A 26,763-nucleotide genomic window follows, 5' to 3' on the forward strand; every position below is an offset into this window, starting at 1 on the left:
ATCTTCCTGCCATGGGCTGAGCACAGAACGAGGACACCCTGAAATCTTCACCCTCTGCTGAAGCAAACTCCAGCTTTCACTGCCCTGAAGTCCAAGGAAACTCCCAGCAGAGCAGGCAGAGCCCTCCCTGACCTCATGGCTCAGCAAGCACAGCAAGTTTCCAACAGGCACAGCCATGCCCAGGCAGCATTTCCCAACCCTCAGGTCATGCTACCACTGCACCTGATCCCTAAATCCCCTCCCATCCCTCCATAAAGCCTCTGCTTCACAGAGATGATTTCAGCTCAGCATCTGGGGGATGTTAAACTTCCTAAATTGTGCCCTGTGGGGATGGGAACTCCTCTGTCCTGCCCTAAGCACTGACAAGCACAGCCCCAAGAAGGAAACACCAGGGGAATGTTCCCTCCCAGCCCAAGGGGCAGAGGCAGCAGCAGAGCTCTGAGCCTGCCCTGGCCCCCAGCCCCACACAGCAGCAGCTCCTGCCTGCCCCAAGCACAGCACTTCCAATGATGGTTTTAACTTTGATATTTTCCAAATTCTCTGCTCTGTTCAGGTATGTAACTCTGCCACTTCCTCTCTTAGGTGTTAGCAGGTTCTCCTCACAGGGTGGTTGGACAAAGCAATCCCTTCCCAGCTGGAGAATCAAGGACAACCTTTACCCAAAGAGCACAAACAATGCAAAGAGAAGGGGGCAAGCCAGGGGGCTGAGATTTCATCACCTGGAGCTGCAATTGGACAACTGAGCCCAATATAAAAGGATAACTGAACCCAATATAAAAGTAATAAAAGTATAAAAACTCCTGACCAGGATCCATCTTAAATTCAGCCTGGGTGCAGCCCTGGCCAGGCCCTTGTGCTGTCCTTTTAAGGCCTTGCAATAAATGCCTATTTTGTCCATTTAGCTCAGTCTAGTCTCTTCTCCAGATCAGCCTTTCAAGGCACCTCCACCTGCCTCTCCCTGCATGCCCTTGCTCTGGGATGAGCCCAGCAGAGCCAGCAGCAGGGTTCATCTCCAGGTTATCCCAAGCCACCCTTGTTTTCAGCTCCCCATGACAAACTGCAAACAGAACTTCCAGCAACAACACAGGCAAAGAATGTGACAGGCAGACATGCCCAAACCTGTGTCCAAAACAACCCACAGGGTGTAATCACAGACTCAAAGAACCACAGAATTAGGCTGGGAAAGACCTTTGAGATCACTGAGTCCAACCTCTGACCCAACACATGGCACTGAACACCTCCAGGGATGGTGACTCCACCACTGCCTGGGCTTCAAGTGACCCAAGCCCACCCCCAGCAGCACTGGGGACAGGGACAGGCCCAGAGCACAGCCACAAACCTCTGACTCCCTGAACACTCACCCCAGGCCAGGGGGAGGGAAATCAGCCTCTCCCAGCAGGAACCCTCAGAGTGCTGCAGAACCAGGGCTCTGTAGAGCTCCTCTCCTGCCAGGGGGGTGCTGCCCCAAATGCCAGTGCTGTGCCCTTCGCAGGGCTCTGTCCCTCCCCAGGAGCACACCCAGAGTCACTCACCAGGGCTGGCTGGGCACCTGGGCCGTGTCACTGTCCCCGTGGCCGCAGCGGGAGCGGGCGCAGCTCCTCTCTGTGCCTCTTCACCCTGCAGGAAGCAGCAGAGGAGGAGGAGGGTGAGCAGATAATCCACGACTTGCTGGGAGCTCTGCAGGGCTGGGAGCAAAGCTGCTGCTGTCTGCAAGGATCAGAGCTGGGACTTTCTGAGCTAAGACTCTGAGCTGCTTAGCAAGGAGCTGGAAGCAGAGCAGACAGAGGTGGTTGTGTTCTCCCAGGGCTCAGCACTGGGGGGTTGTTTCAGGCTGGCTCAGGCACCAAAAATCCCACAAAAACTGCTCCATCAGGTTAATGCTAGCACAGGACAGGGATGGAGGCAGGCAGGAATTTCTGGTCACCGTGGCTGAGGGAAAAAACAGAGTTTTTACAAAGTGAAATGTTACTGTAGGACACGAAATAACACGAGGTGGACATGTAGCTCTTCCAAGGTAAAAAAAAAAATTCAAAATTTTGACTCCAATATTTATAGATTTGCAAAAGTGACAGTGGATTGGAGGGTGACAGTGCCACCTCTCCAATGACACTGGATAAACCAGCAGTCCATTAAATTTCTCCTCCTCCATAAAAGAATGCAAAACAATAAGTTATTTACATAAAGTGTGTGAGAAAGTTCATTAAAAGAATGTGAACATCAGAAGGCTTAGAAAAACTTAAAAAATCAAGATAACAGTGAAATATCCCACAGTAAAAGTTTTTCATAGTTTTGTTCATTTATTTATTTAATACTTGGAAAATATTAAATTTGAAACTGAAGATTTTACTTTGGGTTAGGCCAAATTGAAACTATTCCTTGATGGAATTAAAACATTCTGCTTTAAGTCAGTTCCTCTGTGTCCCCTGAGATCTTCCTGGAACTTTAAATTAAGGTGCCATGACTGAGGTACCTGGCTGACCTGCCCAGCATGAGAGATCTGCCAGCTGGGGACATAACCAGGATTCAGAAGTGGAAACTGCAGGACTTTTACAGGCATTTTTTGGCTGGGTCACCCCCAGCACCCACTGGCAGAAGCTCCTGGTGCAGTGGGGTTGGTCCAGACTGGGGACTCCAGGAAAAGGGAAGAGCCACAGTGGAGCCCAGTGCTGGAGAGGGATCCCACCAGCTCAGAGCAGCAGCTGTCCCACCTGGAATGCTCCCACATCTCACCTGGGATCCTGACAGCAGCACTTCCACTCACCTGGAACCCTCCCAGGCATCACACACAACCCCAGTGCTCTGGAAACACCAGCACTGATTTTCTCCTAGCAAAAAAAATCTCCTTTAATTTCACAGGCACCTCCTGCTTGGTTAAAGAGCTTGCTCTCTAGGATTTGCTCCTCAGATGGGGCAGAAATGAAAGGACAAAAAATGCCACTTAACTGAGGATAAAGATCCATCTTTGCAGTGCTATCATAATGCTGTGTCCTTTAAAAACAAGTGTGGAGTAGGTGTGAGATGGCACCAGCTCTGGGTGTGCAGAAAAAGAGCTGACAGAGCAGAATGTCTCAGAGAGAATCAGCTGGTGCAACTTCAAAACTCCTGCTCTGTTGTAGTGTGGTTTTATATTTTGTAATACTTTGAAGGAGTTTTGTTTTGTATCCCCATATTATCCCCATATTTTTCCCAAATGGTTTATCCCAAACTGTACCCCCCTCCCTTTACCTGTATTATCCCTCTCCCGGCATGAGATCATCCCCAAACCCCCACCTGTCACAGACATCTTTCATGAAAAATCCTTTCTTAAGATTTTTCTTTGTGAGAAGCTGCAGTTTCAGCAACTAAAAGTAAACAATGGTTATCTGCTGCTGTAGAATGTAACAGGTAGACCTGTGATTGGTCTCCTGTGGATGTTTAGATTTACTGACCACTCATAGCAGAGCTGGCTCTTGCTCTATTTCTGAGACACAGATCTTTGTTATTCATTCTTTTCTATTCTTAACTTAGCTAGCTTCTGAGGAAACCTTTTCCTTTCTATTTCTTTTTAGTATAGTCTAATGTAACATATATCATAAAATAATAAATCAAGCCTTCTGATCATGGAGTCAACATTCTCGTTTCTTCTTCATCCTGAAAACCCTTGTGACCACAGTCACACCCACCCTGGCTCTCTGTCAATCACTCAGCATCCCATCCCCTCCATCCAGAAGCTTTGGTCCAGGTCTTTGAGTGATGAGCCAGAGGCCAGGGGTCAGCCCCCCAAGCCTTGCCCCATATGCTGTCCTAAATGTCCATCCCCCAGTACCCATCCCTTAGAGTCACTTCTTGGTTGGTAAAATGTTCTCTACTTTGGGTTTCCACCTCCCTTTAAATGTAACCTTGGCACATCTCCCGGGGCTCTCGGCAGGAGGCCCCTGAGGTGCAGGAGCTCCTTTGGGATCCTAATAAAACCTTGGATTAACCCCTGCTAAGAGTCGGCCCTTTATCATCTACCCATGTCTCTGGTGTCTCTTGTGCTGCACAGGGGCCCAGCCCAGGTGCCCTCAGTACCCTCGGGGCACACAGAGAGTGTCTCCCTGCCAGCCCAGGTGCCCTCAGCACCCTCAGGGCACACACAGACAGTGTCTCCCCCCAGCCCAGGTGCCCTCAGCACCCTCGGGGCACACACAGAGAGTGTCTCCCCCCAGCCCAGGTGCCCTCAGCACCCTCGGGGCACACACAGTGAGTGTCTCCCCCCAGCCCAGGTGCCCTCAGCACCCTCAGGGCACACACAGACAGTGTCTCCCCCCAGCCCAGGTGCCCTCAGCACCCTCGGGGCACACAGGGAGTGTCTGCCCCCAGCCCAGGTGCCCTCAGTACCCTCGGGGCACACAGACAGTGTCTCCCCCCAGCCCAGGTGCCCTCAGCACCCTCGGGGCACAGGGAGTGTCTCCCGCTGTCGGCCATGTTGGGGCCGCCCCCCCTCAGTGTCTGCCGGCTCGGGACTGGCTGAGGGTTCCTGAGAGGCTCACAGAGGGACAGAGACACTGCTCCCTTTGGGTTCTTTCTTGCTCTCTCCCCTCAAACTTCTCTGCAAAACTGACTTTTGAAATGGGTGAAAAGAAGGCATCTCAGGGAGGGAAGCCAAGGGGTTTGAAAGAGGAGAACGGCCCCTGGAATGGTTGCTGGAATTGTGGGGCAGGGCTGGTGCTGGCACTGAGGATGGAGAGGGGAAAATCATCAGCACAGCCAAGGTTCAGGAGAGCAGAGCTGTCCTGATATCCAACCTGAACCTGCCCTGACACAGCTGCAGCCATTCCCTGGGGCTGTCCCTGCCCAGGTGCCATCCAGGTGCTGATGTGGGCCTTGGGAGATGAGGCAGGTGGGAGGGGGTTCCTGCCTTCCCCCAGCCCCTCTCTCCATGCCCCATCCCTGCAGGAGAGATGTGAGAAACCATTCCCATCCTGAGGGGTTCAGAGGGGCTGCAGGAAGCAGAGTCCAAGAGCAAGGAGGGCTCATGGATGTTCCAAGGAAAGGGAAACATGGAGTTCCTCTTTTGAGCTGCTGGGGAGTCCCAACACAATTCAGGGCAGCTCAGCTGGCTCAAGCCTGCCCAGAACTGCTCCCACAGCTGAGGCTTTTCCTCCTGAAGCAGCCCCAAATCAGAATCCTCACATGTGCCCCTGCACTGAGAACTTCTCCAGCTTTCCATGGGAGCTGAGAGCTGGGACCTGATTGTGCCCCAGCCTCTCCTGGGCATAAAACCAGGGATGAGAGTAACCCCTGAGCACTGGGAGACACTGGGAGAGACTGGCAGGAATCCTGGAGTAACCAAAACATTTGAGTTCATGCCACAGGCACAGTCAAGGCTCAGCAAGTCAGTTCCAGGCTCAGCTGAAGTGTGAGTGCTCCTCCTGGAAAAGAGAGCCTGGAGCACCAGAGCAGAGGTCTCTGCCCTTTGTGCTTCTCCAGATGTTACCTCTAACACCCTGGATTTATTTAAATCTCTTTTGCTAACAAGTACTTTTTTGCACCTCCTCTCATGGGAGACAAAATAGGGAGGAACCCCCTTTACTTGATGCACTTTAATTAACTGCCTGCTTTGCCAAAGCCCTGCTCCTGCATTCTGAAGCAAATTCCCAGCTTTTCATTGTAAACAATACCTCAGTTTGGCTTCAGTCTTAACTGATCTTTAAATGTCCTATTTTCCTGGATCCATCCCCACAGAATCCCAGTGTGGTTTGGGTTGGAAGGAACCTTAAAGATCATCTTGTTCCAATTCCCTGCCATGGGGAGGCTGCTCAGACCCCTCAATTATCACTTCTCTGCCCATCCCACCCTGGGCTAGGTTTCTTTAGCCCCTGAGCACATCAGCCACTTCTCCTGACCCAGCTTTTGGGCCAGGATGCTGCTCAGGGTGTGCTGGGAGCTGGCTCTGCTCCCACCTCTCTCCTGGGAGCAGGATGTGCCTTGCAGGAGGCAAACAGCAGAATCTCCTGTATCACAGACAGGAAACCCTAAACCAGGTCCCAGGCCAGCATAGGTTTTCCTGTTTTACTTCAAGGGGCAGACACAGCTCCCCATCATCCCTAATTTTATATCTTGACATCTCCATCTTCTGCCTGTGAATTCTCTCCTGCTGTCAGAAGGTCACCAGGCCAGCTGGAAAGCCATTTTTCACACCCTGGCTAATCCAGAGGCACCTGGCTGCCTCCTGCCACTGGCAAAATGCTGACAACAAAACTAATTAGTGGGCAGCAGGATCGTGGCTGGGTCACAGCACCGGCCTTTACTGCACCAGCCAAAAATTCAAGGGATTCAGGAGCAGCTCCTGGCTCTTCCCCAGGCTCCTTTTGTGACCCTGGGCTCCAGCTCTGTGCTCTGAGGTTGGTAACACTTCCCAGACATGGCCATGCAGGTAAATTATTAATGGTAAGGAAATAATTCATTAGGATGGGCACAAAGGTCTGTTCACAATAAAATTGTAACCTGGTTAAGCTATTCACCACATTTGTGCATTAGCTGAATATTCCAAATATTTTCACAATGTCAGCCTGAGCACATTGAGTGGCACAGGGTGCCCAGAGCAGCTGTGGCTGCCCCTGCATCCCTGGCAGTGCCCAAGGCCAGGCTGGACAGGGCTGGGAGCAGCCTGGGACAGTGGAAGTTGCTCCTGCCATGGCAGGGGTGGGATGGGAAGAGACTTGAGGTCTCTTCCAGCCCAAACCACTCCCTGACTGTGAGAAATGATACTCACTTCCAAAATTTAAAACATTTATTAAAACCTTATCCAAAAAACCAACAGAAGTCTGAATAGAGACAATATTACAGCACTGGGAGCAGAGGTTTTCCCCACCATGTGCTCACCCACACCATGGAGGTTTCACCTTTTAACCCTTTAGCCCCTCCCAAAGTTCTGTCCATCTACTCCTTCTTTGCTGCCCAGTGGTGGAGATCACTGCCTTAAATTCTGATTGGAGCTCAGGTGCTGCCATAGTGACAAACTGACCCTCCCAAATGTCCCAAACCCAGGCTAGCCCATGATAACAACACAAGGGGGTCAAACATAACTAGAAATCTATAAAGCTTCTCCTAACATATATACAGGATATTTGCCTTTTAATTGTGAGTCACCCATCCCATTGCTCATCTGTCACACTGACTCTGTGAAGTGTCCAGGGCTAGGGGATGCTCTGCAGCAGGACACAGGTCAGGAGGGGTTAACTCCCCCTCACTCAGCTGGTGCTGTCATGACACTGATGAAATCCACCACTGGAGAATGGTCCATGGACCACCACCCATCCTGCAATCAGATCTGGGCTGGCAGAGTGCCCTCCCTGTCCCAGGCAGAGCACAGGCACCCCTGGAGCCCAGCTGAATCACAGAATTCCCAGAATGACCAGGCTGGGAGAGACCTTCAAGATCATCGAGTCCACCCCAGCCCCAACCCCTCAGCTAAACCCTGGCACCCAGTGCCACATCCAGGCTTTGTTAAACACCCCCAGGGTTGGGGACTCCACCACCTCCCTGGGCAGCCATTCCAGAACTTTATCACTCTTTCCATGAAAAACTTTTTCCCAATCTCCAGCCTGTATTTCCCCTGGTGCAGCTCGAGGCTGTGTGCTCTGGTTGTGTCAGTGCTGCTGGAGAAAGAGCCCAGCCCCAGCTGAGCACAGGCACCTTTCAGGAGCTGTGAGAGTGATGAGGGCAGCCCTGAGTCTCCTTTTCTCCAGGCTGAGCACCCCCAGCTCCCTCAGGGCTTCCTCACTCACAGGGTTTGTGTTCCCAGCCTCGTTGCTCCCTCTGGATGTGCCCCAGCTGCTTTCCTGCATCCCTCCCCAGCACTGCCCCTGCCTGTGGGGCACCATGCCAGCCCCCAGCTCAGAAAGGGAATGAAAAACACCCCAGCATCAGCAGGCAGATGGTTTTTCCTGCCTATAAAACACGAAGGGGGCTTGTAGCCCCATATTTCCCTTCACAGAGAAAAGCAAGGCACAATTCTTCCCAAGAATATTTCTGGGATTCACATTCTCTGAACATCAGAGAAAGAAAACACAATTCTTATCATTTGCTGTGCCTGTGTTTGTGCCAAAGTAGAATGCAACATGGAGATTGTTCACCCACAGTGATGGGGTTTTGTTTCCTTGGCCTGTCAGGGCCAGGTGTGTGTGGGGACTGTTGGGTGACAGTCATGAGATTCAGTGCAGGGTGTGCAGGGTTGAGTGCTTGGCACATTCAGTTTTAGATGTACAGAATAATATAATATATAATATATAATTATAATAAAGTAATTAATTACCCTTCTGCTATCCATGGAGTCACATGCATCATTCTCTCCCCTCGTCAGGGCCATCACAGCATTGCAATAGGGGCTCAGTGAGCAGGGCAGTGTCTGCTGAATGCCAGCACACCAGGACACCCCAGAGCCAGGAGAGAGGAAAGAGAAGCCCTGAGCAGCCTGTCAGAACCTCAGCAGTGGGGATAATTGGTTTGTACACATTCCTCCCCCACCCAATTACCAGCTCAGTTTGGTGGTTGATTGCACAGCACTCTGGGCCAGCAGAGCTGCTGCTGTTTCCACTCCTGCACACATCATCCAGTCCCTAAATCATTTCTAATAGCTCCTCTCCTCAGTGCCCTCCCAGCTCCTTCCAGCCCCATCAGCACGAGGCAGGTTGCAGATATGGAGGAGCTGACATTTCTCTTTTGAGTAATTTGCAGTGGATTTCTTGTCTGCTTGATGTAGTCATTTTGTTCTCTGCACTGATGTGACATTAATTATTGTTAAATATTCTTATCTGTTACACACAGTTCTGTTTAGATAAAGGTCAGTGCGTGAACCCCTGACAGTGCTCGTTGCTGCCATGCTCCAAAGCCAATTTGTCATCCTCTCCCTTCAATACCTTCATCTTGGTCTCAGTTCATTTTTCCATTAATTCAGGCACAGTAGAGAGCCATTAAAAAATGCAAAATCTCTCAGCTGTTCAGCTCAGAACTTGGACAGGGAATGATGAGGCTGAGGAGCACCAGTTGCACAGGGAAGGCAGGGAATAAAGCCAGGAAAATTCAGCAGCAGCTTCTTTTAAGGAACTGTATGGCTGCCCCCCAAAAATCTGTGCACACTTCTGCTTTAATGAAGATCAGCTAAGCCTTGTGCAGCACATGGTGTGATGGGATAACAGCACAACCCAGAGGCCCTGGCACAGGGTGCCCAGAGCAGCTGGGGCTGCCCCTGCATCCCTGGCAGTGCCCAAGGCCAGGCTGGACAGGGCTGGGAGCAGCCTGGGACAGTGGGAGGTGTCCCTGCCATGGCAGGGGTGGCACTGCATGGGCTTTAAGGCCCTTCCCAACCCAAGCCATGCTGGGTTTATGATTCTCTGCTGTGCCCACACCACCCTCTCCAGGCAGAGGACAAGGCCAAGCTGTCCCCGTGTCCCAGAGCAGCAGCACCTCCAGCAGTGACCCATCTCCCAGAGACATGAGGAGCAGCTGGGCCTGCTCATGGCCAGGGAAACTGCACCAGCCTCTGCTCTGCCTTGCTTTTGATCTCTCTGCCCAATGAATTCCCCTCTGCACCACTGAGGTGTCACTCCCACAGTGTCCCTGCAAGGTGGGGACTGCAGAGCAGGGACAGCCCAGCTGGAACTCACTCCAGCACCCCTTGGGATCCCTTGAAGAGCCAAAATTGGGTCTCCACAGCCCATCAGGAGTGCTGAGAGCTCCCAGCAGCCCTCAGATGGCTGTCCCTGGGGCAGGTCACACAGTCCTGCAGGGACACATGGCAGCAGGGACAGCTGCCACCACCACTGCAGGGTGCTGAGCAGATCTGTGCTGCTGCCCAGCTGCACCTCGTGGGCTCCTGTGCTCCATCCAAAGCTGTTGGAGCCCTGGGTGCTGAGAATTCCAGACTTTCTGTGGTTTTAGGCACTGACCCCAGGAGAACACTGCATTGACCTGAGGCTGTGGAGAAAGCTTCCAAAATGGAATGACAGAACTGGGATTGTGGGTGTGGAGTTTGAATAGAAGTGTGTGATATTACAGGGTGGGAAACTCAGAGTTTAAGGTAATCATGCTACAGTAATATATATATAAAATATAATATGAAAATATATATAAGATAATAATACATAAAAATATAATATATATAATAATATAGTAATATATTGGAGCAGCCTGGGACAGTGGAAGGTGTCCCTGCACATGGCCTGGGTAGCACTGGATGGGCTTTAAGGCACTAGGTAGCCTTTAAGCCCAGTTATATATATATATATAAATATATATTTAATATATATAATTAATATTTAATTTATATATATTTATATATGTTATATATAATATATTATATATAATATATTTATATATATATAATTATATATAAATATATATTTATAATATATAATTATAAATAAATAAATAATATATATTTATATATATTTATATATATATATATATATATATATATATATTTATATATATATATATATATATTTATATATATATATATAAGAAGATGGAGGTTTTAGGGCAGAGACTGATCTTTCTTCTTCACCTCCAGCACAGCCATAACCCAGAGCCAGCCTGGGAGCCCTTCACACTCCAGAGTCCAGGCTAAGGGAGGCTGAGAGCCCAGCAGAGCACACATGGGACCCATGGAGAGGAGCTAAGCCCTCAAACCAACCAATTCAGTGCCAAGGGCCAGGGTGAAGATGCTCAAGAGGCTCCAAAGCCAGGAACAGGACAACCCAAAGGCTCAGCTGCCTGCAAAGGTGGATTTGGCATGACTGAAGTAGCACATCATGAATCATGTGCTCAGCCCAGCACTTGGCAAATGGAAGAACATTTGAACCTTTATTCCAAGTGGCATTTAATTTTGCATTGTGCTAAATCATTCTGTACTTGTAAATAAAAGAGAATAAACTCCCAAACCTGTCCCCCACTGGGTGAAACACAAAGAAATACTGCAATGTGCTGAATGCAATCAACTGTGGGGGTTTTTCCCTTCACTTGGAATCTCAGAATCATTAAAGCTGAGAAGGACCTGTGAGACAAATGAGTCCAACAATGCCAAGCCCATGTCCCTAAGCCCCATGCCCACACTGGAAGTGTTTTCTGAACACTTCCAGGAATGCTGACTCCACCACTGCCCTGGCAGTGTGTTCCAGGGCTTCACCACTCTTTCTGGGAAAAATCTTCCCTAATCTCCAACCTAAAGCTCCCCTTGCACAACCTGAGGCCGTTTCCTCTCACCCTGTCCCTTTTCACCTGGCAGCACCCTCCTGTCAGGGAGCTGGAGAGAGCCAGGAGGTCCCTCCTGAGCCTCCTTTTCTTCAGCAGTTGTACACCAGCAACTCTTTTCTGTAATGGAATGGGTGGGGGTATCATCACAATTAGGCACAGTCCTTACATCCAGCCCTTAATTAGATTTGTCTAATTAGAACTTCACTCAGGTATTGCACACAGTGGATAAAGTCCTGCCTGGGTGGGGTTACATGAGACAGGCACAGATTCCCCTGCAGCTTCCAGAGCTGACTGATAACCTGGAACAAATGACACCTCCAGTTGTGGGACCTGCACAAGGTGTGCATAATGCTCAACATCAGGCTGATTCTGCATGCCTGAAAGGCACAACTCAGGCAAAATCATCTCATTCACCAGAACCACAAATAAACCCCTGGACAGAGGGATATTGCCAGCCCAGGTCCTGCTGCAGAGAGCCAGGGGAAGCAGCAGCTCTGCCCCCTCCCCTCTGCTAAATTGGGAGCAGGAGAGGGGAGAGCTGGGTTGGGAAGAGTGTGAGGCAACACAGGTCCTCTCCAGCCCTGGGGACACAGTGTCCTGAGGCTAAAAATACAGAGACAAACCAAAAAGTCAAAGCTAGCAAGAGGCATTAGCAGAGGCTGTTTATTTCTGTAGGCAGGGAGCACCCAGAGAGAGCCCAGCACTTGGTGCTGCCTGACGGACAGGCTGCTGCAGCTGGAGGGCTCAGGTTTCCTGCACACACAGGGAACTGTCCCCTGTCCCCCCTGTCCCCCCTGTCACACCTTGCCTGCCATTATTTTTAGCTGCTGCACAAAGCAGGGTGATGTGCAGGAGCAGAGGGACAGGATAAAGCATGGAAACACCAACCTGGTGAAGCCTTGTGGTGGTGCTCACAGGGGTCCCAGGATGAGGGAAGAGATGAGAATCTTGGCTCCATGTTTCAGAAGGCTGATTTATTATTTTATGATATATATTGTATAAAAAGAAAATTATATATTAAAACTATACTAAAAGAATAGAAGAAAGGATTTCATCAGAAGGCTTGAAAGGAATAGAAAGGCATGATTATAAAATCTTGTGGCTGCTCACAGCCTCGACACAGGTGGCTGTCATTGGTCATCAGGTAAAAACAATTTCCCATGCTGGGTAAACAATTCTCCAAATCACATTCCAAAGCAGCAAAACATGGAGAAGCTGAAGCTTCTCATCTTCTCAGGAGAAAAGATCCTAACAAAAGGATTTTTCAGAAAATATGTCTGTGAATTAGGCTCTTGCCTTGCCACCAGCACAGGGATCTAGGCTCAGCAAGGTTTGTGAACAAACTCATCCAGAGTGGGATCCAAGATGGAAATCTCTGAACCAGGCTTTAGCAGTGGCAATGCCCCACACCCTGAGCAGGGCTGGGCTGCCCCTGCTGTGCCCCCACCACAGCTGGACACACCTGCCACAGCCCAAAGGCCCCTGGAAAGCTTCCACCACCAGAACCAGTGGGATGCAACTTCACTGGGCTGGCAGTGGCAGCCCTAAGGACAGGGATGTGCCCTGAGCCTGCTCCACACAGAACCATCACAGAATCCCAGAGTGCTTTGGGTTGGGAGGGACATTTAAAACAATCTCTGTCCAACCCCTGCCATGGCAGGGACACTTTCCCCTGTCCCAGGCTGCTGCAAGCCCCTTCCAACCTGGCCTTGGGCACTTCAAGGATGGGGCAGGGCTGTCCCTGCACTGCAGTCCCCACCTTGCAGGTGACATGGTGGGAAGCCACACCTCAGGGTAGCAGAGGGGAATTCTTTGGGCAGAGAGATCAAATGCAAGGCAGAGCAGAGGCTGGTGCAGTTTCCCTGGCCATGGACAGGCCCAGCTGCTCCCCAGGTGTAGCCATGATATTTTCTGGAAAATCCTTTCCTTAGGATTTTTCCTCCTGAGAAGCTGAGAGGCCTCAGGAACAAAATGTAACCAATGGTTATCTGCTGCTGTGGAATGCAACAGGTGCATCTGGGATTGGTCTCATGTGGTTGTTTCTAATTAATGGCCAATCACAGTCAGCTGGCTCAGACAGAGAGTCTGAGACACAAGCCTTTGTTATCATTCCTTCATTTTCTATTCTTAGCCAGCCTTCTGATGAAATCCTTTCTTCTATTCTTTCAGTATAGTTTTAATATAATATATATAATAAAATAATAAATCAGCCTTGTGAAACATGGAGTCAGATCCTCATCTCTTCCCTCATCCTCAGACCCCTGTGAGCACGGTCACACTCAGGTCTCTGGCAGATGGGTCACTGCTTCTGCTCTGGGACATGGTGACAGCTTGAGCTTGGCCTTGTCCTCTGCCTGGAGAGGGTGGTGTGGGCACAGCAGAGAATCATAAACCCAGCATGGCTTGGGTTGGGAAGGGCCCTAAAGCCCATCCAGTGCCACCCCTGCCATGGCAGGGACACCCCCCACTGTCCCAGGCTGCTCCCAGCCCTGTCCAGCCTGGCCTTGGGCACTTCAGGGATGCAGGGGCAGCCCCAGCTGCTCTGGGCACCTGTGCCATGACTGGAGCTGTCAGAGCTCAGCTCCCCTCACCTGGCATAAAACCCCCAGTGACACCAGGGTGGAGCCACTGGAACACCAAGGGAACACCACAAGGAGCCTCTGGCACTGGCTGGGTGCCAGGCTGAGCCTCCCACACAGGGCTCCTCAATTCAATTTGCCTTCCTTCATTAACCACAATGGATTCACATCCCAACCAGAACTGAAAACAATCAATTATCTCTCTATTTAACCTCGCTGCCATCTTCTCATTCCCTCTGTCCCACGTCTGGCTCCCCTCTGATATCCAAATTTTTGCAGGGCTGACAGAAATTTGGCATGCTCTTCCCACTGCAGGACAAACTTCCAAGGTAAAGAAAGGAAAACATCCCAGATTCTTCTGCAAGAGTGATTTCAGCACTAACTACTGCAGAAATACAAACAGAAAACTCCAGACTGGTAAGTGCAGCTGATCCCTCTGCACCTTGCACTGCAGTGCAGGGACTGAGCTCTGTGTCCTGCTGGCAGGAACCACCTCCCTCTGATGGAAATGCTGCTGCACAAGCAGACACTTGATTTTCAAGGCTGATGGCAGAGGTACCTCATGGGAAAAGAGCACCCAAGAAGTTTTACCCACCAGCAGATGCTGTTGGCTCCAGGAGCTGGTGCAGCACCAAGAATCACAGAACAAAAGATCTCCAGAGTGGGATTGTCACTGTCACATTGTCTGGAAAAATCCCCTTGCCCAGTATTCTTCTCCTGGGAAGCTGAGAAGCCTCAGAGAAAAGGAAAACAATTCCTATCTCATTTGCTTCTGCTGTGTTTTGCTGCTTTGGAATGTGGTTGGAGATTGTTTATCCAACAGGTGGGTGCTTGATTGGTTTCATGTGAATTGTTTTTACTTCATGTCCAATCACAGCCAGCTGTGTTGGGACCCTAGAAGGAGTCATGAGTTGTTCATTAGTATCTTGTAAAGCCTTCTGTCTGTATCCTTTCTCTATTCTTTAGTATAGTTTAAGTATAGCATAATGTAATATAATATAATATAATATAATTATAATATAATATAATATAATATGCCTTCTAAGAACATGGAGTCAGATTCATCATTTCCTTCCTGCCACAGGGGGACCCTGCAAATACCACATGGGATAATTAATTTTTTGTGCTCTTTTGGCCTCTGAGAGCACATCAGATGAGGCAGAGGTGGTCTGACACCGAAGGGAAGGTGCCACTGCTGCTCTGCATGGCTGAGCTTTGACACAAACCCAGTCAATCCCAGCCCAGCAGCCACCTGGACCCATGGTCATGGTGCACAGACCATGGTGTCTCAGAGCTCTGACCAGTTCCTCACCCTCATCCTCACAGGCACCTCTGAGAGCCTCCTCCCAAAGGAGCCAGGGATCCCAGGCAGCCACAGCAGGCTCCCCATGGCCAGGGGACCTCCAGGGATGTCCCCACCATCCACACAGCTCCAGCTGGAGAGGGGGATGTTCATTCTGCACCCAGCTGGGTGATTTGTTGTACACCAGCAACTCTTTTCTGTGCAGGAATGGGTGGGGGTATCATCACAATTAGGCACAGTCCTTACATCCAGCCCTTAATTAGATTGGTCTAATTAGAACTTCACTCAGGTATTGCACACAGTGGATAAAGTCCTGCCTGGGTGGGGTTACATGAGACAGGCACAGATTCCCCTGGAGCTTCCAGAGCTGACTGATAACCTGGAACAAATGACACCTCCAGTTGTGGGACCTGCACAAGGTGTGCATAATGCTCAACATCAGGCTGATTCTGCATGCCTGAAAGGCACAAATCAGCAAAACCACATGGAAAACACCATGACAGCTCCTACCAGTACTCCCTTCTCCTGCAGAGAGATTCAGGCAGCACAATCAGGAGGCTGATGCTGCAGCCCTGGTGCTGCACTGGAGCTGCAGCCAGCCAGCTGGGACCAGGAGATGGGATGTCCCCAAGCCACCAGTGTGCCTTGGACACAGGAATGAGATATTCATGTGCAGAACACAGAGGAAGCCACTGGGGGAATTCCTACTGGAGCAGAGGCTTTTGCAGCAGGCCAGGCAGGCAGATGGGAGAGCTGACCATGGAACTCAGATGCAGCCCTCTGCTGCACCAGCTGGGGACCTCCAGGATCAAGCAAGTTGTTTGCCCTTTTTGGGTTGTTTATCCTAGAAAATTCACCAGCTGAGAGGAGATCCAGGCTGCTTTCCACAGGGGCAAGAGTCAGGTCAGACAGAAAATCACCTGGGCTAGAACAGAAACTGCTACACAGAGAAATCAGAGAATGGTTTGGAGTGGAAGGAATTTAAAAGGTATTTAAAGACCATGGCATTCCAGCTCCCCTGCCTGGGCAGGGATTGCACCCACCCCAGGGGGCTGCTTTGAGCCCCATCCAACCTGGCCAGACCAGGTTGCAACCAGATGCTTTTACACTCCAGCTGAGGAGGACACAACCCAGAGTCATTTTAATTCACCCCAGGGCAGAAAAGCATCTTGTGGCACGGTCAGGAGCTGATCTGGACTCACCCTGTGGCCCTGCAGCCTTGAGAAACTCCTGGGCATTTCCTCCTGGCATGGATGTTGGCACAGCTCTGCACCAGGCACCTGTGATGGGCTGAGAGCTCTCTGCACCCCACAGGAGAACAAAACAGCACTAAACATTCAGGGAAGCAGCAAGAAAATGCTCTCCTGAGAGACCTGAGCCTGGCTTTTTTTTCCATTAGACTATTTTTACAGCTGGGGAAATGAAGCAAGAAGGCAGAAATGGCCCCCAGCCACAGAGTTATTTAAGTGAACAGCCAGCTCTGCTATCAGATGTACACAGGGTTTCATTGCTACCCTGAGGAACTCCTCCCAGCTCAGGGATGACCAAAGGCATGCTCCAAACCTTCCCCTGGCTGGCTCAGGGGTGGCCCAAGGGCCACCAAAGAGCCTCTGAGAAGGGAACACCTGTACCACCCCCCAGGGCTCTGTGACACCTCCACTGGCTCTCATCTGTAGCCATGATATCTTCTGAAAAATCCCTTTGCCAGGATTTTTCTCCTGAGAAGCTGAGAAACCTCAGAGGAAAAGAAAACCAGTAATTATCTGCTGCTGTGGAATGCAACAGGTGCATCTTTGATTGGTCTCATGTGGTTGTTTCTAATTAATGGCAAATCACAGTCCAGCTGTCTCAGACTCTGTGAGTCAGGAGCTTTTGTTATCATTCCATTCCTTTTCTATTCCTTTCAAGCCTTCTGATGAAATCCTTTCTTCTCTTCTTTCAGTATAGTTTTAATATAATATATATCATCAAATAATAAATCAGCCTTCTGAAACATGGAGTCAGATCCTCATCTCTTCCCTGGTCCTGGGATCCCTGTGAACACCACCACACACACACAGCTGGGAAAAGTCATGGCAGGATTTGCAAAAAGCTGGAGAGAGAGAAAACAGCAGGTCTAAAAGGGGAGCTACCAATGCTCCAAAAATCCTGGCTTCTCCTGGTGAGTGTTTTCCCATGGAACTGCATTTTCCATGAAACTGCATAATCTGGCAGGTGGGAAAAAGGGGAAGCAGTTACACAAACAAGTAACTCGTGAGGATAAGAGCATTTGATTAAGGGGCACTTCAAAGGAGGTTCTTTACAAACATTTGAAGGACTCTAATACATGTTTGCAGTCATGTTTGGAGCTAATTTAAACACAATGTTTAATTGCACAAACAGGTAGGAGCCAGATTATACAGTAAAATTTGGTTTTCTTCCTTTTGCACAGCTTTCCCTTAGGTTCATGGTCCCTGCTACTCAAATTTCTCCCAGTCCTGTTTGTGGGAATAACACTTTTCCTGCTCCCCTTCCAGGCTCCCAGTGCCTGCAATCACAGCCCTGAGTGACTCTCAGGGACCCTCCAACTTCTCAGGCCAATCACAAACAAACAGCAAAGCTGGAATTTCAAACATTGCTTGAAGCTGGACAGCTCTGAGAGCTCTTCACCAAAACCACTTGATGAACAAGCTTGGGAGAAACCTCCTGTCTGGAGCAGGGGCTGGTGCAGAGGAACCTGTGTTCCACAAGAGCCTCTGAGATCCGAGAGAGCTGCTCCCAGTGCATCATCCCAGCATGGCTTGGGTTGGAAGGGACCTTAAATCCCATCCAGTGCCACCTCTGCCATGGCAGGGACACCTCCCACTGTCCCAGGCTGCTCCCAGCCCTGTCCAGCCTGGCCTTGGGCACTGCCAGGGATCCAGGGGCAGCCCCAGCTGCTCTGGGCACCTGTGCCAGGGCCTCAGCACTCTCAGAGTGAGGGATTTTTCTCTAACACCCCATCTAAACCTCCTCTCTCAGTGGGAAGCCATTCCCTGTGTCCTGTCCCTCCATCCCTTGTCCTCCAAAGTCCCTCTCCAGCCCTCCTGGAGCCCCTTTGTGCACAGGAAGTTTCTGAGGATGATGGTCCTGTAATACTCCAAGGACAGGGGTAGAGCAGATGGACTTAGGGCAAAGTGTGGTGGTGTTCACAGGGGTCTCAGGATGAGAGAAGAGATGAGGATTTGACTCCATGGTTCAGAAGGCTGATTTATTATTTTATGATATATATTATATTAAAAGTAAATGATCTATTAAAACTAAACTAAAAGAATAGAAGAAAGGATTTCATCAGAAGGCTTTCAAGCAAGAAGAATGATAACAAAAGCTTGTGTCTGAGAGTCTGAGACAGCTGGGCTGTGATTTGCCATTAATTGAAAACAACCACATGAGCCAATCCCAGATGCACCTGTTGCATTCCACAGCAGCAGATAACCATTGTTTGCATTTTGTTCCTGAGGCTCTCAGCTTCTCAGAAGGAAAAATCCTAAGGAAAGGATTTTCCATAAAACATGTCTGTGACACAGAAGTTCATTCTCACTTCACCTAAAAGCAGAAATCCTCCAGTTTTAATCCAGAGCTACTCACTAAACCAGCACAGCAGGTGTGCTTAGCTGCAACATCTACTGTGGCCATCCCTGCAGCTCCTCCCCAGCTTCTGCAACTCAAACCTTGCCCCAAAAGCCCAGGAGCTGCTCACTGAGCCCCTCACTCTGTGGCAGATCATGCAGATGGTCGGCATTCAGGGATGGGATGTGATCCCTTGCTCACACAGCAGCTCCAAACCCAGCTCTGCACCTGCATCCCAGCACAGTTCTGACCTCCACAAAGGAGCAGCTCTGCCAGGACCCCCCTTCTCACCCCACTGTCCCCAGCACAGGGGGACCTGCCAGGTCAGCCAGGGTCAGCAAAGCCACGAGGCAGCTGGAGCTGGCCCCTGCTGGCTCAGCAGCTCTGCAGGGCCCTACTGGCTCACTTCACTGCTGGACACACGTGGCTGCTGCTGGCCAGACAGATGGAGGCAGGTGGGTGCACGGGGGAATGGCCTGAGCACACCCCCAGAGGTTTTGGAGAGGGTACCCCTAGGCAGCACCCCAACATGGGCTCCTCCCCTGCACCAGTGTGAAAGCTCTAACTCAGCTCCTGAGCTCCTTCCTTTGCCAAAGCAGCTTGGACCAGCTCCAGTACCTTCTCCTTGCTGTGTCCACAGCCCAGTTCCCCCCAAACTCCCCTTTTTGGGCACTCCTGCTTTGCAGACTCCTCCTCAGCACAGAGCAGGGATCTCTGCTCAGGGTGCTCCTTCCCACAGGGCAGGGTAAGCCATGCTCAGATGAGAGCCTGGATCCTGGAAACAGGGGCTGGGGGTGGCAAGGGAGAGTCCAGACCCCCCTGTCCTCTGCAGTGCCACTCCTGCACAGCCTGGCAGCTGCTGTGGATGAACAGGAACCTGCAGGCTCTGCTCCTGCAGCCAGCAGATCTGGAACCCTGGGCCAAGGGGGTCCTGACACAAATCCCTCCTGCTCCCCACCCTGCTCCCAAGGAGAATGGCTGTCCCCCACTGCTGGGTCTAGGGATGCTCAGCCTGTGTCAGTGAGGGGGGAAGAGCCACAGGGAGGTGGGAGTGGGTGTTGTAGGAGCATTGGGGGGTAGGACAGTCAGGACAGACGGACACGAGAGATCTCTGCAGCCAGGGCTGGAACTTGGGGTTATTGCAAAGGGCCTGAGGGCAGGGCCCTGCTGGGAGCTGCCAAACACAGCTCAGAGCAGGAATGAGAGAGGGAGAGAGGTAAAGAGAGAGAGCAAGAGTGTGGTAAAGCGAAAATGAGAGAGCGAGGAAGAGCATAAGAGAGCAAAGTTCCCATTACAATACCATAAATCTTCTGTGTTGAATATTTTATTTCTCACCAACCAACCTAATACAAGATACAAATCCTACAGCATTTCCATACAGCCTATAAGAATCATTACATTACCATACTGTGCTACATTTTAAACCCTAAAAACTCCTCTTTGGGCCCCTTCTGCCCAGCCAGTGGGGTCTGCTCTGAGCCTTGGGCCTGTCTGCAAGCAGAGGGTGTTGTTCCATCAAAAGGGGATCACCTTCAGCTGGCCACACCATTGTTTTCCAGTTGTTCAGTAACTGAGGGATCTCAGAGCTTACTTTCATTTCAATCTTGCTTATAGTTTCCATATTCTCAAAATCTTTTGCCAGGCAATCATATTTATTAGGCTTTCCTGTTTCATTTTCTAGAAGTGTAACAAGGCAGTAATTACAGGAGAAAGGTAATTGCCTTCAAGGTAATTACAGGGCAGAGGTGCTGCAGCCATGTCTGGCTCTGATCATGGACACTGCCAGCTGAACTCCCCTCTGGAATGACCCTGACACTGAAGGGACACCTGTGCCCCTCAGAGACAGCCACAGCTGCTCCTGGGCAGGGCTGGCCCAGGAGGGGACACCTGCCCACACCTCCTCCAGAGGACAGTGCTACCCTCCCAGAGCAGCAGCAGCAGCAATGCCTTCACCTCCCCACACACCAGCAAGGTCTGTGGGACCTCCACAAAGGGCTCAGCACATCCTGAGCAGTCCCCAGCCACCATCCTTGTGAGCAGCTCAGGGCCAAGGTGCCCAAGGGGAGATACAAGAACTGCCCTGGGTTGTAAAATGTGTGTTGTGTCCCCATGTGTCAGAGCTGGGGCAGTTCTCTGCTGTTCTTGGGGCAGTTTTTCTTGATCTCTGCCCCAGCCAATCCTCCCTGCAGGAGATCTCTGCTGTCCATGGCCACTGAGTGTCCCTGCAGGGCTGATCCAATTCCAGCATCCCATGGGGAGATGCTGCATTGCCCAGGGCAGGAGCCAAGCATTCCTCCCTGGATCCAATGGGAGCCTGGCACAGCCCAGCAGCCTTTGCCCAGTGCATTGCCAGAGGAGCAGCTTCTGCTGCCCTGCATGGCCAGAGGGAGCCCAGGCCCATCTCCAGCAGCCCTGGAGCTGCAGAGGAAAACTCCCCCCTTGTGCAGGATCCCTGCTCCAGCAGAGCCACAGCTGGCACTGCAGGAGGGCTGAGCCCCCATGGGATGGGGCTGTGCCACCCCCTGACACACAGGGGACAGGGCCTGCTCTCACTCTGGCTGGGGTTTGTTTTCTTTTTTTTTGTACTATTGCATTTGTATTTTTAATTTTCCTAGTAAAGAACTGTCATTCCTGCTCCCATATCTTTGCCTGAGAGCCCCTTAATTTCAAAACTGTAACAATTTAGAGAGAGGGGGTTTGCATTTTCCATTTCAAGGGAGGCTCCTGCCTTCCTTAGCAGACACCTGGCTTTTCAAAGCGAGACATTCCCTGATTTCAAAGAGCATCCTCCCTGGGTTGATTTAGCCCAATTTGTCCTAAATTGATTTCCCATTCCCATTGGCTTAAGGGAAGAGCAAAACAGCTTGGAAGAGTATTTCTGATTCTTGCAGCACAGCAGATCTGTGCTGGTTAGAAAACATAAAGGTCTTGTTGGGGCAGGAATATCAACTTGGGATTCCTGGTTGTGTGTGTGGAGAGGAGATTTTCCCCTCCAATGCTTCCCCAGCTCTGGGTTCTGAACACGGGAAGCACCTGGAGCTGTTGGAGGGATGTGGAGGAGGAGATTCCCCCCAAATCCCCCCGAGATGCTGCAGGGGCTGGAGCCCCTCTGCTCTGAGGAAAGGCTCAGAGAGTTGGGGTTGCTCAGCCAGGAGGAGAGAAGGCTCCAGAGAGAGCTCAGAGCCCCTTGCAGAGCCCAAAGGGGCTCCAGGAGAGCTGGAGAGGGACTGGGGACAAGGCATGGAGGGACAGGACACAGGGAATGGCTCCCAGTGCCAGAGGGCAGGGATGGATGGGATATTGGGAATTGGGAATTGTTCCCTGTGAGGGTGGGCAGGCCCTGGCACAGGTGCCCAGAGCAGCTGGGGCTGCCCCTGGATCCCTGGCAGTGCCCAAGGCCAGGCTGGACATTGGGGCTGGGAGCAGCCTGGGACAGTGGGAGGTGTCCCTGCCATGGCAGAGGGGGGACCTGTGTCACCCTGTTCTTCCAAGCCTTCTGATGTTTACATTCTTGAAATGCAGTTTCTCATGCACTTTTATTTAAATAATTATTGTTTTTACATTCTTTTCTGGAGGATGAGAAATTTGATGGACTGTTGGTTTGTCCAGTGTCATTGGAGAGGTGGCACTGTCACCCTCCAATCCACTGTCACCTTTGAATGTCTATAAATGCTGGAGTCAGAAATTAAACTTCCCCTCTTTTCACCTTGGAGCTTCCAGTGTGGGTGTTATTTTATTTTGTGTCCTACACTGACAGACCTGGATGAGTTTTGAGGTCCCTTCCAACCCAAACCAGTCTGGGATTCTCTGCTCCCCCCTCCTGCTGTTGGGCCTGGCTTTTCAAAACCACCTGGGGAATGTTGGTGATCCAGCACCCCTGGAATTCCTTAGGATTGCAAATGGGACACGAGTCAGGAAGAGACCTGGGCTCCACTCCAAGTCTGCCTGTTCAACATTGAAGTGTTAACACTGAAACCATGGTAAACATGGTTTACTAAGTACAGTCTTACCTCCATCATTACCTCTCACTTCCAGGGAGCCCAAACCACTTTTCCAGCTGCAGAGCCACATCTGCACTGAGAAATGTCACATCCCACACAACAACCTGCCAGAATCCCAGAGGAGATGCCAGCAGGACAGCATCCCTCACCCACCTGTGCCCTGCTGGCTCTGTGCTCTCTCCTCTAGAATAAAACCATCATCATCATCTTTTCACAAGAACAAGTTTCCAGGAGATATTTTATGCCCAGCCAAGCTGTGCCATGTGTTTCTGTCCCTTCCACAGAAACCCAACCCTGCAGCTCAAGCCTGGCTTCCTTCCTGGGATGTATGGGCAAGGAGGAGTAACAACCATGGACATACAGCTATTCCCTACTCTTACAAACCCCAAACAAACCAAAATCCAAACCCCACAGTGCTTTTATGGGGGGTGTATTTCATTGAGTTTAAACAGGAAGCACTGGAACACTAAAAATACCAAAATTCACACAACTGCTCCCCTCTTTTCTCATTTAGATTCCATGTTCCTGGCCATATTTAAGTCACAGGATTCCAAATGTGATTTGGAGCTGTTTGGCACCAGTATCCTTGCATGTGGACCTGGGAGATTTTTCTCACTCATTCTACAAAATAAACTTTTCGTTTTTATCAACTACAGCACTAGTTCAAAAGTGGACAAAGATCAAAATGCATCAGCCCTTCTCCCATGCTGGGCTGCTCCATAAATTAACCAGCTCAGAGAGCAGGGACAATGAATTGTGGCACTGCTGTGCCTGGAAAAGCAGCCAGAGATTCTGGAGTGCAGAGCTCCCAGGAGCAGGAAAGGGCAGACAGAGGCTTCACATCTGCTCTCCTCCCAGAGAGCTTCACAGAGACACCCCAGCTTCCCAAATGTGGCATTTTTGGGGTCCCCTGTCGTGGGGAGGAAAGATGAATCTGACTCCATGTTCTTAGAAGGCTAATTTATTATTTTATGATATTATCTTATTTATCTTATATGATAAATATGATATGATATTATCTTATTTATCTTATATTAAAGAATGCTGTACTAAACTATACTAAAGAATAGAGAAATGATACAGATAGAAGGCTTAACAAGATGCCAATGAAAACTTCCAGAGTCCTGACACAGCTGGCTGTGATTGGTCATCAAGTCAAACCAATTCACCTGTTGGATAAACAATCTCCAAACCACATTCCAAAGCAGCAAAACACAGCAGAAGCAAATGAGATAATTATTGTTTTCCCTTTTCTCTCAGGCTTCTCAGCTTCCCAGGAAAAGAATCCTGGGCAAAGAGGATTTTTTCCAGAAAACAGTGACACCCAACTCATGGAAATTTCCTTTATTTCTTCCCATTTGTAGGAATGATGCTTTCCACCTGACTGCTCTCATAGGAAGAATGCTGCTCAATTTGCCCTGAGCCCTAAAGATCATCCCATATTCCACTTCCTTCTCACCCAGGCTATGGCTGTAATGTCTCCTTAAGACCTGCAGCAGAGCAGAGGATTCCTGGGGATTTTTCCCAGCACAGCTCAAACTCCCTGTGATCCTGGCCTGTCTCATCTGAGATGCAGGGAGGCTGCAGCAGTGCCTGCTGCATCTGTGCCCACCTCACTCCAGCTCCAATGGGCATTTCTCCACCAGGCCAGGCCTCAGGCTGTGCAGATGGGCAATTCCCCCCACCAGGAGCCTGCAGGTCCCCTGGGAAAAGGTTCCAGCAGGACTCAGGCTGATCAGCACCAGGGAGCCAGGCAATGCTGGATACAGAGGGACTGGTACCCACTGAGTCACAGCTCCTGGCTGCAGCTGGAGGTGCCCACTGGGAAGCAAGGACAGAAACAGCTCTGGGGGCAGAGGAGCCTGGCAGGGGGAAAGGAAGGAGCTGAGCATGCAGGGGCAGCTGGAGCAGAGCACAGAGGCACTGGCTCACTGCAGCATCACCCCACAGGGCCACTGCTGCTCTCAGCAGCCTCCAAAGCAAGGACACAGGGCTGTGCTGAGAGCTTTGGTCCCACTGACCCAGAGTGGTGCAAGAGGACAGCTCTGTGGGCAGAGGGGAAGTGAGAGACTTTCCCTTTGTCCTCCTGCACCATCCTCCCAAAGGCCAGGGGAGGGGCAGGCACCGATTTCTTCTCTGTCACAGGGACAGGAGCCAGGGCATGGCTGGAGCTGTGCCAGGGAGGCTCAGGCTGGGTACCAGGGAAAGGCTCTTCCCCAGAGGGTGCTGGCACTGCCCAGGCTGCCCAGGGAATGGGCACGGCCCCGAGGCTGCCAGAGCTGCAGGAGCTGCCAGGGATGCCCAGGCTGGGGCTGTTGGGGGGTCTGGGCAGGGCTGGGGCTGCCAGGGGTGATCCTGGGGGTCCCTCCCAGCTCAGGATGCTCCATAATTCTGTGATTAACAGAGTACAGACTGAGATCCCAGCTCCCAAATCCACAGGCTCCTTTTTCCTCTCCCAGCTCAGTGCTGGTGCCGAGCAGAGCATCCCTGTGAGATCCTGGAGCTGCTGCCCTTACCTACCCCAAATTCCATAAGCTCAGGTGCCTTCCCCCCAGCCAGCCAGGATCCAGCTCCTAAACCCACAGTCTCCCAATTCTCCTCATCTTTAAACAGTTTTTAAAGCAGCTCAGCACATCAGATCCCCTAAGTGTAACCACACTGTGCCTTATCAGGGGCTCAGAGCAAGGCAAGAGTGGGACACAGGCACACACAGGCAGCAGCTTTACCCCTCCCTCCCCAGCATGGGCCATCACCTGGGGATCTCTCCCAACACACACTGAGCTCTCATTTTACCACATCCAGTTCAAACCTTGCCTCCAGCAGCACAATATCGTGTTTCAACCCAGCCCTGCACAGAAACAAAGGCTGTGGCTCCAGCAGTGAAGGACAAGCTCCCAGCAGCTGACTCCATGTGCTGGGGCAGCACTGGAGGGAAGGGTTTGGAGCCAGGTGCCCAACAGGGCTTGAGGGAAGCGCTGGAGGAAGCTGTGTGCACATGGCTCAGGTGAGATCCAGCTGCAGCTCCTGGGATGCTGCAGCTGTGGTGCCTCCAAGCATGAAATTCCATGATAGGCTGGGGATTCCACCCACAAGGACTGCTCCTTGCAAATGTCAATCTCTCTGCAGAATCAGAACCCCAAAGCAGCAATGGATTCTTTCCATGGAGCAGCCCAAGGCAGTGTTTGGGGCAGCCTTGTGCTCATCCCACTGCCAAGCTGGGGAGGGTCCAGTCCCAGTAAATGTCTGCTGAGAGTGCCAGGATCCCAAACAGCCTCCCAAACTTTTCATTTCAGGTATCACCCCCAGTTTGCCTCTGATGAAAGAGCAGGTTTGATGGAGCCACAGGCAGCTCTAGGTACAAAACCATCGCTCATTCTGGTCCCAAAGCCCTTGCCCACCATCCAGCTGCTTTTACACAACCCAGAGCTGGGCTGTGCCCTGGAGAGCAGCAAAGCCCAGCCCTCAAAGCACACCAAATTAATTGGGGTCTTGAATTAGTGAGGTCAGAGCCAATTAGCTCAATTTGACCCAGCTGCTTTCAGCAACATTTTTCTAGTGCATTGGAGCTTGTTATCACACAGATTCATCTTGGTGCCAGGTGAAAAATGAGCTGTCAGAGCAGGTGTGACCCTCGGGGATGCATTTTCATCCTTTCTGGGGGTGACAACAGGAGAGAGCAGCCTGGTGCTGCAGCCCAGCACTGAGAGCTGCTCTGGCCAGGAACAGCCTCTGTGTGTCCACTGCTGGTTGAGGAAAAAATGTCCAGACACCCCTTTCCCCCTGCTCCACATGGAACCTGGCCAGGACACAAAGTTCAGCAACGTTGTGTTATCAGTAACTTATTAAAATTAATGTTTAATAACTTTGTGCCCAAGCAGGGGCAGCCACAGAGCCACCACTGCCCAGGGACCACATGAACTCCAGCACTGGGCCTGCAGTTCACCAAAATTCCTGTTCTGGACACTTTTAATCAGCAGAGAGAAAGGCCAGGATGGGGCTTGGAGCAAGCTGGGACAGTGGAAGGTGTCCCTGCCATGGCAGGGGTGGCACTGGATGGGGTTTAAGTCCCTTCTAA

At 50.9% G+C, this 26,763-nt stretch overlaps 1 protein-coding gene across 6 annotated transcripts in view; it reads right to left on the reverse strand.

Moving 5' to 3' along the window:
- Positions 1-26,763, reverse strand: part of RALY (RALY heterogeneous nuclear ribonucleoprotein) — a 154,977-nt gene that overhangs the window by 103,059 nt on the left and 25,155 nt on the right. For 4 of the 6 annotated variants that reach the window (XM_077187307.1, XM_054644332.2, XM_077187306.1 and 1 more), the window contains exon 2: positions 1,533-1,617. The exons of the other annotated variants lie outside the window; for them this stretch is intronic. The gene's annotated coding sequence lies outside the window, so the exon portion shown is untranslated. The remainder of the gene's footprint in view (positions 1-1,532; positions 1,618-26,763) is intronic. 6 annotated transcript variants of the gene reach the window in all.

The sequence above is a fragment of the Agelaius phoeniceus genome, chromosome 17 (assembly GCF_051311805.1).
Source record: "Agelaius phoeniceus isolate bAgePho1 chromosome 17, bAgePho1.hap1, whole genome shotgun sequence".
NCBI lineage: Eukaryota > Metazoa > Chordata > Aves > Passeriformes > Icteridae > Agelaius > Agelaius phoeniceus.